This window comes from Protopterus annectens, chromosome 2.part0 (assembly GCF_019279795.1).
Source record: "Protopterus annectens isolate FY-2018-M chromosome 2.part0, PAN1.0, whole genome shotgun sequence".
NCBI classification, from domain to species: domain Eukaryota; kingdom Metazoa; phylum Chordata; order Ceratodontiformes; family Protopteridae; genus Protopterus; species Protopterus annectens.
The window spans coordinates 572,365,142-572,381,291 of record NC_056728.1 but is presented as its reverse complement, the minus strand read 5'-3'; the positions used below and the strand labels follow the sequence as shown (position 1 = coordinate 572,381,291).

General features: G+C 44.8%; 1 protein-coding gene across 1 annotated transcript in view; it reads left to right on the top strand.

Annotated features, from left to right (window-relative positions):
• TNKS (tankyrase) overlaps nucleotides 1-16,150 on the top strand; it is a 2,150,186-nt gene that overhangs the window by 1,804,692 nt on the left and 329,344 nt on the right. The window lies entirely within an intron of this gene.

The window sequence follows — 16,150 nt, the reverse complement described above, 5'->3', positions numbered from 1 at the left end:
GCTCTTCATGCAAAGAATTGGGAACTCTACCTAGGACAAATGAGTTTTAAATATAGTGTCCCAGGGATACAGATTTCACTTCCACACGTTGCCAACACCAAGCGGGTGGCCAGACCTACCCCCAAATCAGTGGGCAGAGGCCCAACAACAAGTACTTTCTCTGTTAAGCATGGGGGCTATTCAACTGGTACCAGAAGAGGAAAAGGGACAAGGTTTCTACAAGAGACTTTTCCTGGTACCCAGAAAAGACTGTTCATGGCGTCCTATCCTGGACCTGTCTACTCTAAACACCTTTTTGGAGATTCCAAAATTCAAGATGCTGACTCTTCACCAATTACTTCCTATGCTAGGCAAAGATGCCTGGTTGGCAACACTAGATTTAAAAGAAGCATACCTGCACATCCTAATCAGGGAATCTTGCAGAAGATACCTATGCTTCAAAGCAGGCTACACGCACTATCAGTTCTCTGCACTGCCCTTTGTCTTATCTACTGCGCCCAAGGTATTCACAAAGTGCCTAGCTCCAGTTATGACATTTTGCAGGCAAAGAAATATTTAAATGTACCCATACCTGGATGATTGTCTAATTCAGGCAGAAAGCCAGGACATACTTTAGAATCATCTGGCCTTTGTACAAAGGGTTCTAACTTGTCTGGGGTACACCATAAACGAAAAGAAATCAGACCTGGTACCCTGTCAACAAATTGTATTCCTGGGAGCAAGCTTGAATACAACTTCCCAGATGGCTTACCTCACGCCAGAGAAACAAATTCATTTGACAACCTACTTCAAACAAGTGGCCACAAAAACCCTGCTATCTGCAAGACAAATACTACAAGCCTTGGGGTTCATGGCCTCCTGCATTCTTCTAATTCCATATGCAAGACTGCATATGAGGAAACTACAGTGGTATCTAAAAAGCCTATGGTGTCAACATTCTCAAGACCTGGAAACAATGATTCCTATCATACCTTGCCTACGCCTAGTGTTCCTTTGGTGGGCAGAGGCCTGCCACCAAAACAAGGGACTACCTTTCACACCACCCCCTGCCACCCAAGCCCTAACAACAGACGCATCAGACTATGCATGTTGGGCTCACCTGGCAAGGAAGTGCATTCAGGGCAAATGGAACCCAAGTCAAATGCACCTGCATATCAATCAAAAAGAAGTGTTAGCTGTACAAAATGCTCTGACAGCCTTCAAGGACCACATTCATCCAGGACAATTAATGGTTAAGAAGGACAACACTACTGTTATGTGGTGCATAAACAAGCAGGGGGGGTACACATTCTTACCCCCTCTGCAGACTAGCCATGGCATTGTGGAACACAGCCTTGAGCTACCAAGTGCACCTACAAGCTGAAATCCTGCCAGGAAAATAAAATACACTAGCAGACGGACTAAGCAGAAACCTCATGGACCCACACAAGTGGAAACTGGAACCAAGGATTTTCAACATGTTGACAAGCAAATGGGGAGCCCAGATGTAGACCTGTTTGCTTCTCCCAAAACTACCAATTGGACAAATTTTGCACAAGGACTCCCCACAAACAAGCCTGGAAAGTGGATGCTCTGTCCTTCAGCTGGAAAAACCTATCAGTCTATGCCTTCCCCCCTCTGCCTCTGCTCTCCAAAGTACTACTAAAATCAAACAGGACAAACCAAGGATGATTTTGATTGCTCCAGACTGGCCGCGCCAACACTGGTACCCCCTCTTGCGCAGTGTGTCACGGTTATCTCCATGGCACCTGCCTCAGACTCCTTCCCTGCTGTCTCAGCAGGAGAACCAGATTCTGCACCCTCAGCTTCTAACACTGAACCTTGCAGCCTGGGTAGTTACTTAATCTCTCCTTTACCATCCCTCAGCAAACCTGTGAGGGATATCATTTTAGAGGCAAGGAGGCCTAGTACTTGAAAATCTTGTGCTTAAAAATGGAAAAGATTCTGTGCCTAGAACCAGTCTCATGGGATGAGCACAGCAGCACCCAGTGTACCTCAGATTTTACAATACTTAACTGAGATGCTTCACAAGGGCCTGTCTTTTTTTTTCCATTAAAATCCATGCCTCAGCCATTTCAGCTCATTATAACACAGAACCTCCCCTCTTCTCTCATCCACTGCTCAAGTAATTCCTCAGATGGGCCAAAAATTTGAGACCACCCAGGAGAGCTCCAACCCTAGCCTGGGACCTTAACTTTGTCTTGGAGAAACTCACTCTACCTCCTTTCGAGCCAGCTGCTACTGCAGAATTACAATTTATTTCTTGGAAAACAGCTTTACTTTTAGCAATCACTTCAGCTAGAAGGGTATCTGAATTACAGGCCCTTATGGCAGTGGAGCCTTTCATCATCTTTCATGCGGACAGGGTATCCCTCAGAACCAATCCATCCTTCATGCCCAAGGTGGTATCCAGTGTGACTCTTAATCAGTCCATTCATTTGCCAACTTTCTTTCCCAATCCACAGAATAAAGGGGAGAACAGATACTGCATTCCTTAGATGTGCACAGACAACCTAGATTCTACTTGGACAGGACTAAACCTCAAAGGAAATCTGAACAACTGCTGTTGGCATTTGCTGCAGGGGCAGAGGGGAAGGCTATTTCAAAGCAAACCATTTCTAAATGGATAAGCCATTGCATTCATTTCTGCTATAAGCACCATGGAAAACCTATCCCCCAGGGGATCAGACCTCACTCCACCAGGGCTGCATCTACCTCTACAGCCTTTCTCAGGGGCGTCCCTGCAAGGGACATCCTAGAAGCTGCTACCTGGAGTTCTTTACATACTTTCACCAAGCATTATTATTTGCCAATTTTCTCTAAATCTAGAGCTGGCTTTGCCACTGCAGTCTTGCGGGGCCTTATAGCTGGCCCTAATGCTATCTAAATTCCTCCTCCCAACCATAGCTTTGGGAATCTACCCAAATATAATGACTGCAACAGTGAAACATGAAGAACATAGTACAGTTGTGTACAACCATAAATGTAGATGTTCGAGTGTATTCACTGTTGCAGTCCTGGTTACCCTCCCTCCAGCCCCCTAACTTCTGTTGGCTATACCTCTACTTTCCTTTACTATGCTTAAAAGCCTTTTTGGTGTGTTTGCTTTTTTGTTGGAGGTATATTTTTGTGCTTTTATATTTAATTGCTTCCCATTAGGGGGACACCTGACATCTGGGACAAGGAAAACTGATGTAATGGCGTCGGCTGCATGTTTTATACCCCTGACGACCTGATGTCATGGAAGAAGGGACAGCAACCAATGCAGGACCCGACTTTGTTAATCAGGCAGACTGAGGGCTACCTGCAAGCAGATAACCCAAATGTAATTACTGCAACAGTGAATACACTCGAACATCTACATTTATGGTAAGTGTACACAACTGTACTTTATTCCGCTCCACAAAGGTAGAACCTCAATGGACCCCAGGAACTATCGCCCTATAAGCCTGACTAGCTTGGTCTGCAAAGGTGTGGAGCGCATCATCATGGATCTCATTAACAGAGACATTGGGAACCTCCAAACACTGGACCCTACCCAGTTCGGCTTTGTTTAAGGGCAGATCATGCCTCCTAAACCTGGTGGACTTCTTTGAGACAGTTACCAAGACTATAGATGAGAGAAAGGTGATCCACACAGCCTACCCAGACCTCGCAAAGGCCTTCAACACCATTCCCCACTCAGGTATTATAGACAAGCTCACCAGACTGAACATAAACCGTTTACGTCACGAGATGGGTTGCCAACTGGCTCATGGACAACACCACATGGTAAGAGTTGCGGGAGCTAGGTCTGACTCTAAACCGGTTACAAGTGGTGTTCCCCAGGGCTCAGTTGTAGGACCCCTCCTGTTCGGCATATACTTCTCAGAGGTACAGGCAAGCACAGGAGGACTATGGCTGATGAAGTTCACAGACAAATGCAAACTAGGGGCTATAACTGACTCTCCGGCTGACACAGACATCCTCCAAAAGGGTCTCACTGAGACAGATACCTGGTGTCAAAACCATGGCCTAAGCTTAATACCAAAAAGTGCATTGTCATCCCCTTTGGAAAAAATAAAGTACCCACAAACTACCACATAGGTGGTAGCCCCCTAAATATGGAAGATGCAATAAGGGATCTGGGGACCCAAGTAGATAGTAACCTTTCCTTTGATAATCACATTTTCAAAGTGGTTAGAAAATCCTTCTATGTGGCCCACCTTATCACAAAAGGGTTTGCATCCAGATCGAAAGAGGTCATTGGACCCCTCTACGCATCACTCATCAGATCCATCATAGAGTACAATGCCCCATTTGGGATGTACCTTACAAGACACGTGCAACAACTGGAAAGACCACAGAAGTACCTCACCAAGAGGATCACTGGCCTCAAACAGATGCCCTATGCAGCTCGACTGAAGAAACTCCAGCTGTACTCGCTTTAATACCGCCTGCTCAGAGATGATCTCTGCCTGACATACAAGGCCATGTCCAACCCAGAATTGATGGACATGCTCCACCTAAAGAAAACCATATCCCCTCGAGCCACACGCTCCAGGGATCTAAACCTCACCACAACAATAAATAGGACATGATGGAGGGTTAAATTCCTGTCCCAGAGACTTCCCATGCTCTGGAACAAGATTCCAATCTACATTAGGCAGAGCTCCTCGCTAACCCTCTTCAAGAGAAACCTTGACGAGTGGATGGGAAACAGAAAGTTTACCCCAGGGATCACTTCAATGGCTCTGCTGGACAGAGGCACAGCGAACTAATCTAAGGGGGCAGCGAAAGCCAATGCATTCTGGCTAGGCATATAAATGCCTTCAGGCAGATAGCCTAATACCTACCTATGTACCTATTATACTCCCAAAAATATGTTCCCAATTAAAAATAATAATAATTGAATGAGATATAGGAAAGTGAAATGAGAAGAGTGGAGAAGTACAATATTTAGAACAAGTCGAGATTCTTTTGATAATGACTTATACTGAGGCTTTAATGATTAAAGAAAAAAGGTTTGAATTAATATGGTGTTTAATAGATGCTTTGCACAAAGTAGAATTGAGAATTAATAAAGAAAAGAGGAGATGGAATGGGAATATAATTAGAATTTACTGTAATGTGAAAGTCTGGGGAGTATAGATATCAGGGAAGATGAAGTTAGGGAATCGCAATGTGAAGTGATGCTTTAGAATTTACGAGAAATAAATTGTGGAAAATGTGTAATGTATCTTTTAAGAAAAAAGCGTGTGTGTTACTTTCCATTTTTCTAGCAATTTTAAAATATATTAGTGGGTGTAAAAAGTATTAAAACTTTATTTTATATCATATGAGGTTCTTGTTTAAACCCTATTAAAAGAGGGATGTTATGTTATCAAGAAGAGAGAGATGGCTTAGAGTTAATAAATCTTATATGTTAAGTTGTCTATCTCGCCTTCATTCTTGCTGGATGGGTTCGGAGCCGACCTCGGCTCCGACTCGGCCACTCTAAAGCTCGAGAGTTGGTTCCACCGGCTCGAGGCTCCCCTTATATCCCACAATGCTAGGCGATAGTTACCTCAGATCTCGTTTGCCGCTACAGCTTCGAGGTTGGTTGTTCTACCGGTTCCTGGTGAGTTTAAGTTTTTTCTATTAAAAGTTACTCTGTTTTCCCCTTTTTTAGTTTAATTATTGTCAAATTAGTGTAGTTCATTGAACTTTATCCCCGACCTAATTTTTCCCGTTTTTTCTTTAAAAGAACTTTTAGTTCTTCCCTTGGGCCTTGGGCCTTCCCTTCCCTAGGGAGTGTTTGTGTAGTTTAAGCTACTGTTTATTGTACTTTATTGTACTTTATTTTTTAGTATTTTTACTAAAGTAATTTTTTCTGACAGGGTATAACTGGTGTGTTTGAGTGTGTGTTTGTGTTCACCAGTTAGGCTATGTCTAAAGAAGCAAAGGTCTCCGGATTCAAGAAGTGTGATGCGTGCTGTCAGAAAATGTCTCTGACAGGCGCTCACACTTCTTGTGTCTATTGTCTGGGGCCTTTGCACCTGCAGGACTCCTGTGCTGTCTGCCATGGCTTCAGCCCCAGGGTCCTGCAGGAAAGAAAAACAAGCTCATATTGAGAGGCTTGTTGAAGCCTGAGGATTCCCTGTCTGTCTCAACAGGGAAGCCCTCCAAGGCATCGAGGTCTTCGGCTCCGGCTTCTGAGCCGAGACCTCAGGTTGTTCAACCTTTGCCTTTATCGGCTCCGGCTGGAGCCGATAAGACTCAGTCCACAGTTTCTGTGGCTTCCGGCTCCGCCGGAGCCGAGGTTATCGAGGTACCGTGTCGGCTCCGACAAGATCTTGAGCCGACAACCAGAAAGAGGTCTAGGTCACCTTCTCTTGGCTCCGTTCATTCGGCTCCAGGATCTCCCCTGCTGTCTGAACGGAGCCAAAGGTCTCATTCCTCTAGGTCATCGAGGTTGTCCGATCATGACCTTCAGAGGGTGGTGAGTCGACTACTCAAGTCTGAGGCACTAGCCCAGATGCTTCAGAGCCCGACTCATCAGTCGGTGCCTGTCCGGTCCATCAACTCCTTCCTCCTTCGACTCTTTTGAGCTCGGAGCCGGGTCGTGTCGGAACTGAGACTGTGGTTACCTCGGAGCCGAGACAATTGTCTTCGGCTCCGTCGTCGGCTCCGCTTTCTTCCATGGAGGAATCTCGGCGCCGGACTTCCCTCGTCGGCTCCGAGGGGGTGAGTGGCATCGGACCCTTGTCCGACCCCCCTCTCCCTCTCGGTGCTTCGGCGCTGGTGAGTTCGGCTCCGACATCGGCCTCGGAGCCATCACTGTCGGTGCCGAGGGGGGTCCTTAGCTCCTCGGAGCGGGGACCTCTGGCTCTGCCTGACAGGGGTGCTTTCGAGGTCATGCGGAGTGTGTTAGAGCCTGGCTCTACTCCACAGTCGGCTCCGTCAGCCCCTCCCTCTATGCTGCCTCAGGGTAAGTCGACTCACTCCCTCATCCCTGACCGCAGAGAGCCAACTCCTCAGGAGCTCCCTTTGGGATTTCATCCTCTTCCGAGGACTCTCCTGATTTGGCAGAAGAGCCCCCACGGAAGAGGAAGTGCAAGAGGAAGCACATTGACTCACCTGAGTCTATCACGTCGGACACAGATCTGGATGATTCTGAGGGTTCCCACCGTTCCCCTTCTGAAGATGTCTCATTTGCAGACATTCTGGAGATCCTTAAACAGAGGGGAAATTGGCCAGCCCTCAACCCTTCGGAGGACGAATCTGTGTATCTTGAGGCGTTTGGCTCTCGTCCTTCCACCTCCTGGGTGTCCCCCCTTGACCCCCTCATGCAGGTGGTTGCAAAAGGCATGGACGGCTCCTGATTCAGTGGACCCCACTCCCAGGAGACCCTCCAAATTCATCACAGCTCCATCAGACAAGGAATTTTTATCAAAAGGAGTCTCTGTGGATGCTATGGTGGTTGCTGCCGCCACAAAGAAGGAACTGGCTGATCCTTCAGTGCCTGTCCATCCACCTAACAAGGAATCTAGGTCCATGGATAGGTACAGGAAGCGGATGTTCTCCTCAGCGACATTTACTATGCGTTCGCTGAATTACCTGTGCCATTTCACTCGTCTTCAAAGAGACTTGATCAAAGAAGCGAGTGAAATGCTGAAGGACCCTACAGCTGCGGGTTTCCAAGAGAAAATGAACACGCAGCTGGCTATCCTTAATTCTATTTCCAACTCCTCCATGCGCCTCCTCTCTTATGCGGCAGATGGAGCGAGCAGAGCCGCAGGAACAGGGGTAGCCTTACGTAGGCACGCCTGGATGCGGCTATGCAATTTTGCGGAACCTTTCAAGACGTCTTTCACGAACTCCCCTTTTGATGGATCATCTCTTATTGGTCCACAAGTGAAAGAAACCCTGACTAGGTGCGAGAGTGATGGCAACACCCTTTCTGCCACCGGAGACCGTTCTTCTACTGCTGCTAGGCCTTACCCCAAAGGCCAGAAGGGGAAAGATGTGGTTCCGTAAACAATCCCAAGGGACTTCGCCTGACGCACAGAGTCGGTTCCCCGCCAGAGGCAGAGGGGGGAACAACAATGGTAGACGTCGCCCTAGAGGCAGAGGGGGTCCGCAGAACCAGGGCAATCGAGAAACGTTCTCCGAGAAGCCCTTTCAGCATCCCTGAGGTGTTGCCCGACTGCCCATCTTCGGAGGCAGTCGGGGGAAGATTGTCACTGTACCCAGAAGCCTGGCTATCCTTGACACAAGACAAATGGGTACAGTCCATCATTTCCGAAGGTTATTCTATTCCCTTTCTTCGTTTTCCAAATCAGTCAAAAAAATCCCTTCCAGATGTTCCACCCGCTCAAAGGGATCTTGCAGCTTTGGAAATTTCAAAACTGCTTGCAAAAAGAGCTATTCAGCCAGTGCCAGCAGACCAACTAGGATCCGGAATCTACTCAAGGTTCTTTTAGTTCCAAAGAAAACAGGGGACTGGAGACCAATTTTGGATCTCAGTATCTTGAACAGATCAGTCAAGAAAACAAGATTTCGGATGGTCACGCTGCAATCCATTCTTCCCCTATTGGGAAAAGGGAACTGGATGTGCTCTATAGACCTTCAGGACGCGTACTATCACATAAAAATGAACAGACGCTCCAGAAGATTCCTCCGCTTCAGGCTGGGAACCAGTCATTTTCAATTCAGGGCCCTGCCCTTTGGTCTCACCACTGCCCCCCGGGTGTTTACCAAATGCATGGCAGTGGTAGCTTCTCACCTGAGACGACAAGGATTCCAGGTGTTTCCATATTTGGACGACTGGCTCCTCACAGCTCCCACCAAGCATCTCCTTCTGATGGCCAGAGATTACACTTTTCGCGTCTGTCAAAGACTGGGTATCTCAATAAATTGCGAAAAGTCTGTTTTGTCGCCTTGTCGTACTATTACCTACATAGGCACAAAATTAGATACTGTAAACATGTCTGCAACACTAACGAACCAAAGGATATCAGACATTCAAAATTGGTATCACTACTTCTCAACAACAACAGAGCCAAAGCCAGGTTAGTTCTAAAGGTGTTGGGAATCATGGCAGCGGCCATACCCCTCCTTCCATTGGCCAGATACCACATGCGGATCCTTCAGTGGATGCTCTTTTCTCAATGGTCATACCAGGAACTTCCAATGTCTCACACCATTATGATCACGCAAGCGTGCAAAAGCATCTCATGTGGTGGATGTCTTCCCCCCAGCTCCTGTCGGGAAGACCATTTGTTCCACCTCCTCCGGTTGCTACTCTGACAACGGATGCCTCCCTGATCGGGTGGGGGGGGCATTATCAGGGCAGGACAGTCCAGGGCACATGGCAACCAAACGAATGCCACTTGCACATAAATGTTCTGGAGATGAGAGCAGTGCTTTTAGCGTTGCAAGCCCTTCAACACTCTCTTCCCTTGGGAACGATTGCAATCCAGACAGACAATATGTCTGTAGTGTGGTACATCAACAAACAAGGCGGAACCAGATCATACCCCTGTGTCGAGAAGCACTCAGACTGTGGCAATGGGCGATTTCTTCTCAGCGTTTTCTGATAGCAACGCACATCCCGGGAAGTCCAATCACATTGCGGACAAGTTGAGCAGAGCTATTCTCATGCCTCACGAGTGGTCTCTGAAAGACTCTGTAGTGAGAGAGATTTTTCTCAAGTGGGGTCAGCCTTGCTGCAATCTTTTTGCTACTCCCCAAAACAGCAAGTGCAGAGAATACTTCACTCTATTCCCTTTACCAGGCCAACCCAGCAGGGACGCTAGTCCAAGTTTGGCCCCGGGGACTTCTGTATGCATTTCCTCCTTTCCCACTGATCTCTCAAGTAATACAGAAAGCTATCGCTCAGAAGGCCTCATTGATCCTCATTGCTCCTTACTGGCCTCGACAAGTGTGGTTCCCCTTTCTGCATCGATTTCTTTTGGAGCGACCGTGGAATCTGGACCTAGTTCCAGATCTTTTGATCCATCAGTCGGGTCAGTTTCATCGCTCCCTCCCCTCTCTGAACCTTACTGCTTGGTTCCTCCACTTCCAACTGTAGCCAGGCTTCCTCAATTATCTCACTCTGTTAGAGATATTTTGATAGCTTCCCATAAATCTTCCACTCGAAAGATTTATTTGAGTAAGTGGAAACGATTTTCATATTGGGCACAAGGAAAGGACGTAGATCCTTTCACCGCTTCCATCCAACTAGTCCTCGATTTTCTTGCTGAACTCTTCCATGCAGGTTCATCTCCATCTACTCTTAAGGTTCAATTGGCAGCTATTTCTAATTTCCATGTGGGTATTTCTGAATCTTCCCTAATGTCCCACAAACTCTGCAAAGCCTTTTTGAAAGGAGTTTTTCTTCTCAGACCTCCTGTAAGAAATCCTCCTTCTCCTTGGGACCTAAATTTAGTTCTTGCTTCTTTGATTCTTTCCCCTTTCGAAACTGCAGCTTCATGTTCCTTAAAGTTATTATCATGGAAAACTCTCTTTCTGGTGGCTATCACATCAGCTAGAAGAATTTCAGAACTTCAAGCACTCAGTTGTCGTTCTCCTTACCTTGTGTTCCATAAGGACAGAGTTTCCTTACGAACTAACCCGTCCTTTTTGCCTAAGGTGGTTTCAACATCAAATCTAAACCAATGCATTGACCTCCCTGTCTTTTTCCCCGGAGTATTCAAATAGGTCTGAACAAAAATTACACTGTCTGAATGTTCATCGTCAATTAAGGTACTACTTGGACAGGACGAAACAATTCAGAAAATCTGATCAGCTGTTTGTCTCCTATGCGGAAAGCAGAAAGGGACTTCCAGTTTCAAAGGTATCTTTATCCAGATGGCTAACATCTCTGATTACCCTTGTTTATGAGATTAGACACCAAAAACTGCCTAATAAGCCTAAAGCCCATTCCACCAGAGCTTTGGCTACTTCTTTAGCCTTCCAAGACAGACTGCCTATTGACACCATTTGTGCAGCGGCTACTTGGGCTACTCCTCACACTTTTATTTCCCATTATAAGTTGGATTTAGCTTCTAGGCATAGAGCTAATTTTGGTTCCACTGTTCTCAGGAGTCTGTTCCGTTAGGCCACCCGGGACAAGGTGCTAGGGACGCGGTCCCATCCAGCAAGAATGAAGGCGAGATAGACAACTTAACATATAGAAGTTATGTTCTTACCATAACGTTCCATGTTAGTTGTCTTCTTCTCGCCTTCTTCTTAAGGCCCCACCCTCCTTCCACGTGGCCTGGACAGACCTAGAGGAGTTGTGATCGTGACCTCTCTTTCTACCACCTCTTTCTTAGCTATATGCTATTATGCATATTTCTTGTTTCAGGATGTAGGTCACCCTTCTTCTTCCTGTTGCTAGAGGTGGATTCTGTTTTTTACAGTTATATTTTTTTTTTCTGTTATAAGCTGGGGTTAGCTTACAAACGAGATCTGAGGTAACTATCGCCTAGCATTGTGGGATATAAGGGGAGCCTCGAGCCGGTGGAACCAACTCTCGAGCTTTAGAGTGGCCGAGTCGGAGCCGAGGTCGGCTCCGAACCCATCCAGCAAGAAGAAGGCGAGAAGAAGACAACTAACATGGAACGTTATGGTAAGAACATAACTTCTATTTTTCTTCCATTCCTCCCACTTATTTTAGTTATTGCAACAATCAAAAATAGGACAGAATCAGTTGTAAGAGCATATTTAAGGGAGAAAAAAGGGGAACAAAAGAAAGAACTAGTTAGAAAGCAAATACTGTGTAAAATGCTACAAGGCAAAGGGTAAGTAAGTTGGGATAACTTCAAGTACAGGAAGGAGTGGTATGAAAACATAATTTAAGTTTTATTTAATTGAGCTATAGGATAAGTTCAGCATAAATATTAAGACTAGTATAATGAGATGAACGCAAAGCTTTCAGTATATTAATGTGTGTAAGGATTATTTTTAGAGGTTTTTGGATCTTCAATCAGTTCATTTTAGGGGATCTTTGCTATCTGGAAATTTGTGTCCAACAGTGCCCTGATGAATTATAAAGACTGAACTGGATGAAGCTTGGATTTCAATAGATTCACTGTAATCCCCAGGTCTGTACACAGATGGAGCAAAGGAGTCTCTGGCTTGAATGAGTAGATCCATAGTAGGGGAGGTGATGAGCCAGTCTTCTAAATAAGAGAGCACCCAGAACCCCTGCAGTCGAAGATGACTTCCTGAAGCGTCTGACCATCTGTATGTGGTAGTATGCACCCTAAAGATCTGTCAAGCACATCCATGCATTCTTTCTTACCAGAGGAAGGATAGACTGTGCTGTGACAATCCTGAGTTTTGTCTGCTTCACAAACTCGTTCAGGTGTCTTCGGTACAGGATTGGCCATAGTTTTTCATTATTTTTCTTTGGCAGTAAAAAGAACCTTGGGTAAATTCTAGATCCTTTCTGGTCTGATGGGAGCTGTTGGATGACTGGATTGTTTAGAAGCTTCTTTATTTTTGAAGTAGCTGCTTCTCTTTTTAAGGGTGGAATGTCAGGAAATATTTTTGGTGATAGATGGGAAGCATGGTGATTGATCTCGGATTGTTGGATGCGGGGATAAGAGCCCCCCCCCCCCCCGACTGCTTCCATAGTGTGCGATAGTTGGCAACCATTCTGGAGCACTGGGAAGTCTTCTCAGAAAATGGCCCCCTGACCTTTATTCTGCAGGCCACTTTTGCTTGTGGGGCAATGTCCATTATAAGAGTCCCCCTTACCACAGAGGGCTATTTCTCCAGTAGTGTCAGGTGATACCCGTGGAATTTGCAAAGCCTATTTCTCTTAACTCCTTTTTGGTGCCTGGAGAAGGTCCTCTGAGGGTGGAGAATTTGATCCTGTGGCAGATAGGGATTTATCATCTTTCAAACTTCTAGAGATTGTCTCTTTTATTTTGAGACCAAAAAATGTTGATCTGTCATAAGGGGTGTTGACAAAGGATGTCTTGAAATGTTCCCCAAAATCGCATAGCTATATCCAGGCATGTCTCCTGATGGGTATGCCTTTGCCGGCTGGTCTGGACACACCCTCCATGGCTTTGGAGATCATTCACATAGAAGCAGTAGACAAAGATTGGACTTGAGGGTAACCAACTTTCAGTCAGTGGACTTCCTTTCATCTGTAGACAAGGTCCCTGAGAAAGAGAGAGAGAGATCGAGAGAGATTTGGAGATCTACTTGCTCAGTTCTCTTTGGAAATGCATGACGTGCCAAATTGTTCAAAGCTCTCACCAAAAATGTAGTTGAGGTGTAAACACTCTTCCCAAATTTGTTTAGCCCATGAGACTCTCTGTTTGGGTGGGCAGAGGAACTCTTATCCACTAGTTCCTTCTTGTTGGCCACTACCACCAACATAGAATGTATAGCTGGATGAGAGCTAGTTCAAGGCTTCTGGTCACTATCTGTCCTAACGGGACAAGAAGAGAAGGCTCTGGACCCCTGGGAATCTGTAGAGAGAGGTATGGATCCAGTTTTGAGGAGGATAGTCTTCTCCCTGGTTTGAGAGACCACTCTCTAAAAAGCCTTGAATGCTGAGCTTGATATGAATCTAGGGAGCCTTGCCTAGGAGCCAAAACTCCTGAAGAGGGCTTACCGGGGACATTATCTGTCAAGGGCTTACCCGGGACATTATCTGTCTGGGATCCAAGGCTGATCCTGGGGCAGAACTGTCAAGAGCCAATGCTCTTAGAGGGAGGAATGGATCCAAAGACCTCAATTCTGATCCTGCCCTGTCAGTGCAGACCTTCTCATATGTTGAGAAAGGGCAGAAACAGAGCAACTCATTTTTGTATGGTTATGGTAAGTACATAACTTTCATTTTCCTACCTTTTACACCTAAGAAAGCTGATAGGAAATGTACTGCACATACAGACAAGGCGGATCAGTTTAATAATTGTGTTAATTTGTAAGCAGACCCTGCTTCAGTAGTTCTGAATCCTACACGCTGTCAGAAGATTTCAGCAACATTAGCTATATTACCTGAAATCCTGGGCAGTAGACAGGTTTAGTAAGTGTGTGTTTACATCCTCGCTATATTACCTGAAATCCTGGGCAGTAGACAGGTTTAGTAAGTGTGTGTTTACATCCTCATGTGATCTAGCAGTTTGGACACTAAATTACCTTGTTTGTGTAACTTGTTACTAGACATCTGTAGTGCAGCAAGTATGTAGTATAGAGTCCAGTCCCACTCACTGACCATTGAACCTGTCCATCTTGGACAGTTGCTCACTGATATATTCATTTCCAAGGCAGTGGTCAAGGAGACTGAAAGCAGGAGTTACCTTCCATGCAATGTGAAGATTGGCTTTTCTTTGTAAGCCCTATTATGTCCTATGCATGCTTTTAATATCCAAAGGATTTGCATACAGTGGGCTTGGGTGATGTATGTTCATGTTTCCAAGTGACATAATAAATCTGCCCTACTCCTTATGCTTTTCTGTTTCTTTCACTGATTACAGTATTCAGATCTCAATGCTAAAATGTGGTGCAGAAACCTTTCTGCATTCAGTGCTTAAAAAGCTTCTAAGTGTTCTTGCAGTCACCATATCACAATGCAGGACCCACATCCATTCCTTCTACTGCTTGAAAGAGGTGCTTGGTGTCAGGAACTGGCATAAGTGGTAGCGTTTCAACTCGACAATATTTAAACAAAGGAGAAGTTTGAATCCTGCTTTAAGTCTTTGAAGATGGCAGTTGAGTACAGGACTGACAAAGAGTTTCGTATGTGACCTCAGAATGGAGCCAGATCAGTGTCAGAGGGTGAGGAAATTGGAGTTCAGACATCACTCACATCGTTTTCCAGGCAAGTTCCGCCATATGGTGATCTTTTTATCATCACATGTTACCAGCTCACTGCCATTGTCATACCAAAATTCATGCCGAGAAGGTAACTGCCCGGCTACAAGTTACTTCGAAAATCTCTCATCTTCTCATCTTTTAAAATAGACGTGCAATAGCTGATAATGTTTTAATTCCCCAGTTCTGAGTATGCACTCCCTGTCTTTGCTCAGTTATCGTTGCAAAATTCATTCATTTTGCAAAAGGCAAAAAATATAATTCTGTGGTTAATGGTTATGGTTAAGTCTTTTTGCAGAGTATCACTATACTACTTTGAAAAAAGGCAACTGACTGTCATTTACTAATAGAGTAATTCTACTGGGCAAACTGTCAATCAAATTTATTTTAAACCTGCTGCCACACATGTCTTAGGAATAGGAATAAAATGAAATCAAGAACAGTCCTTATTCTCAGAGAGATCCTTCTAGTCATACCTCTCAATCTCTTAGTGCAAGAAATCTGGACAAAGCCATAAATAACGGGGTGGGGGGCAAAGGCCCAAAAATAAGGACAATTCTTAAATATTGCTCTTACAAACTTAGAAAGTTGATAGAGTAACAGGTTTTACATTAGCATGAATTTTCTAAAGGGTATGAAGTCTGAAACTCAAATGTTTGTTATTTTCTGACTTCAGTGTTCAGTGATTTGCCAGAAAACCACAATTTTATGAAAAATGGATAAAAAATATGAGGCAAAAATCTGGACAGTATGCGAAAATCTGTACAGTTGAGAGGTATGCTTGTAGTACACTTTACAGACCCCCTTTCTTTCTTGCGCTAAAATAGTCCTAGCTAATGGAACAACCTCCTAGATAATATCAGTGGCACTATTAACTTCTCATCTTTCACAAAACTGTTAAAATATCACTTGTAATATATCTAGTGCTTCTGACTGCTTCCAAAGCCTGGCTAATAGCAGCAGTCTTACTATGCAGCTGTCTACACTGACACACAGATTTTGGTTTGTTTGTGAATTACTAGTATACACCATGATTTCTACTTCTGTTTAAGCTATTTATTCTTCCTTATGTAGATGTGAGTTTAGAACCTGTTGAATAGAATGTTTATTAATATTTTACACATATGTTGCTATTGCTTTGTGTTTCTGATCTGTAAAAAAAATAATTTAACTCTGTTGTAATACTGTAAGAGTTTCTTGTTTTATAAGTGTTTGCTTACGTTACTTGAATCACTTCTACTGTCAGTTTTTTGTTACTTCTTTAACCTGTTTGGTCCAGGCCATACCTGAAAAAGGTCTGTGGACCAGTGTATCAACCTGGTTAACAATGGCAAATGATAAAAAAAAT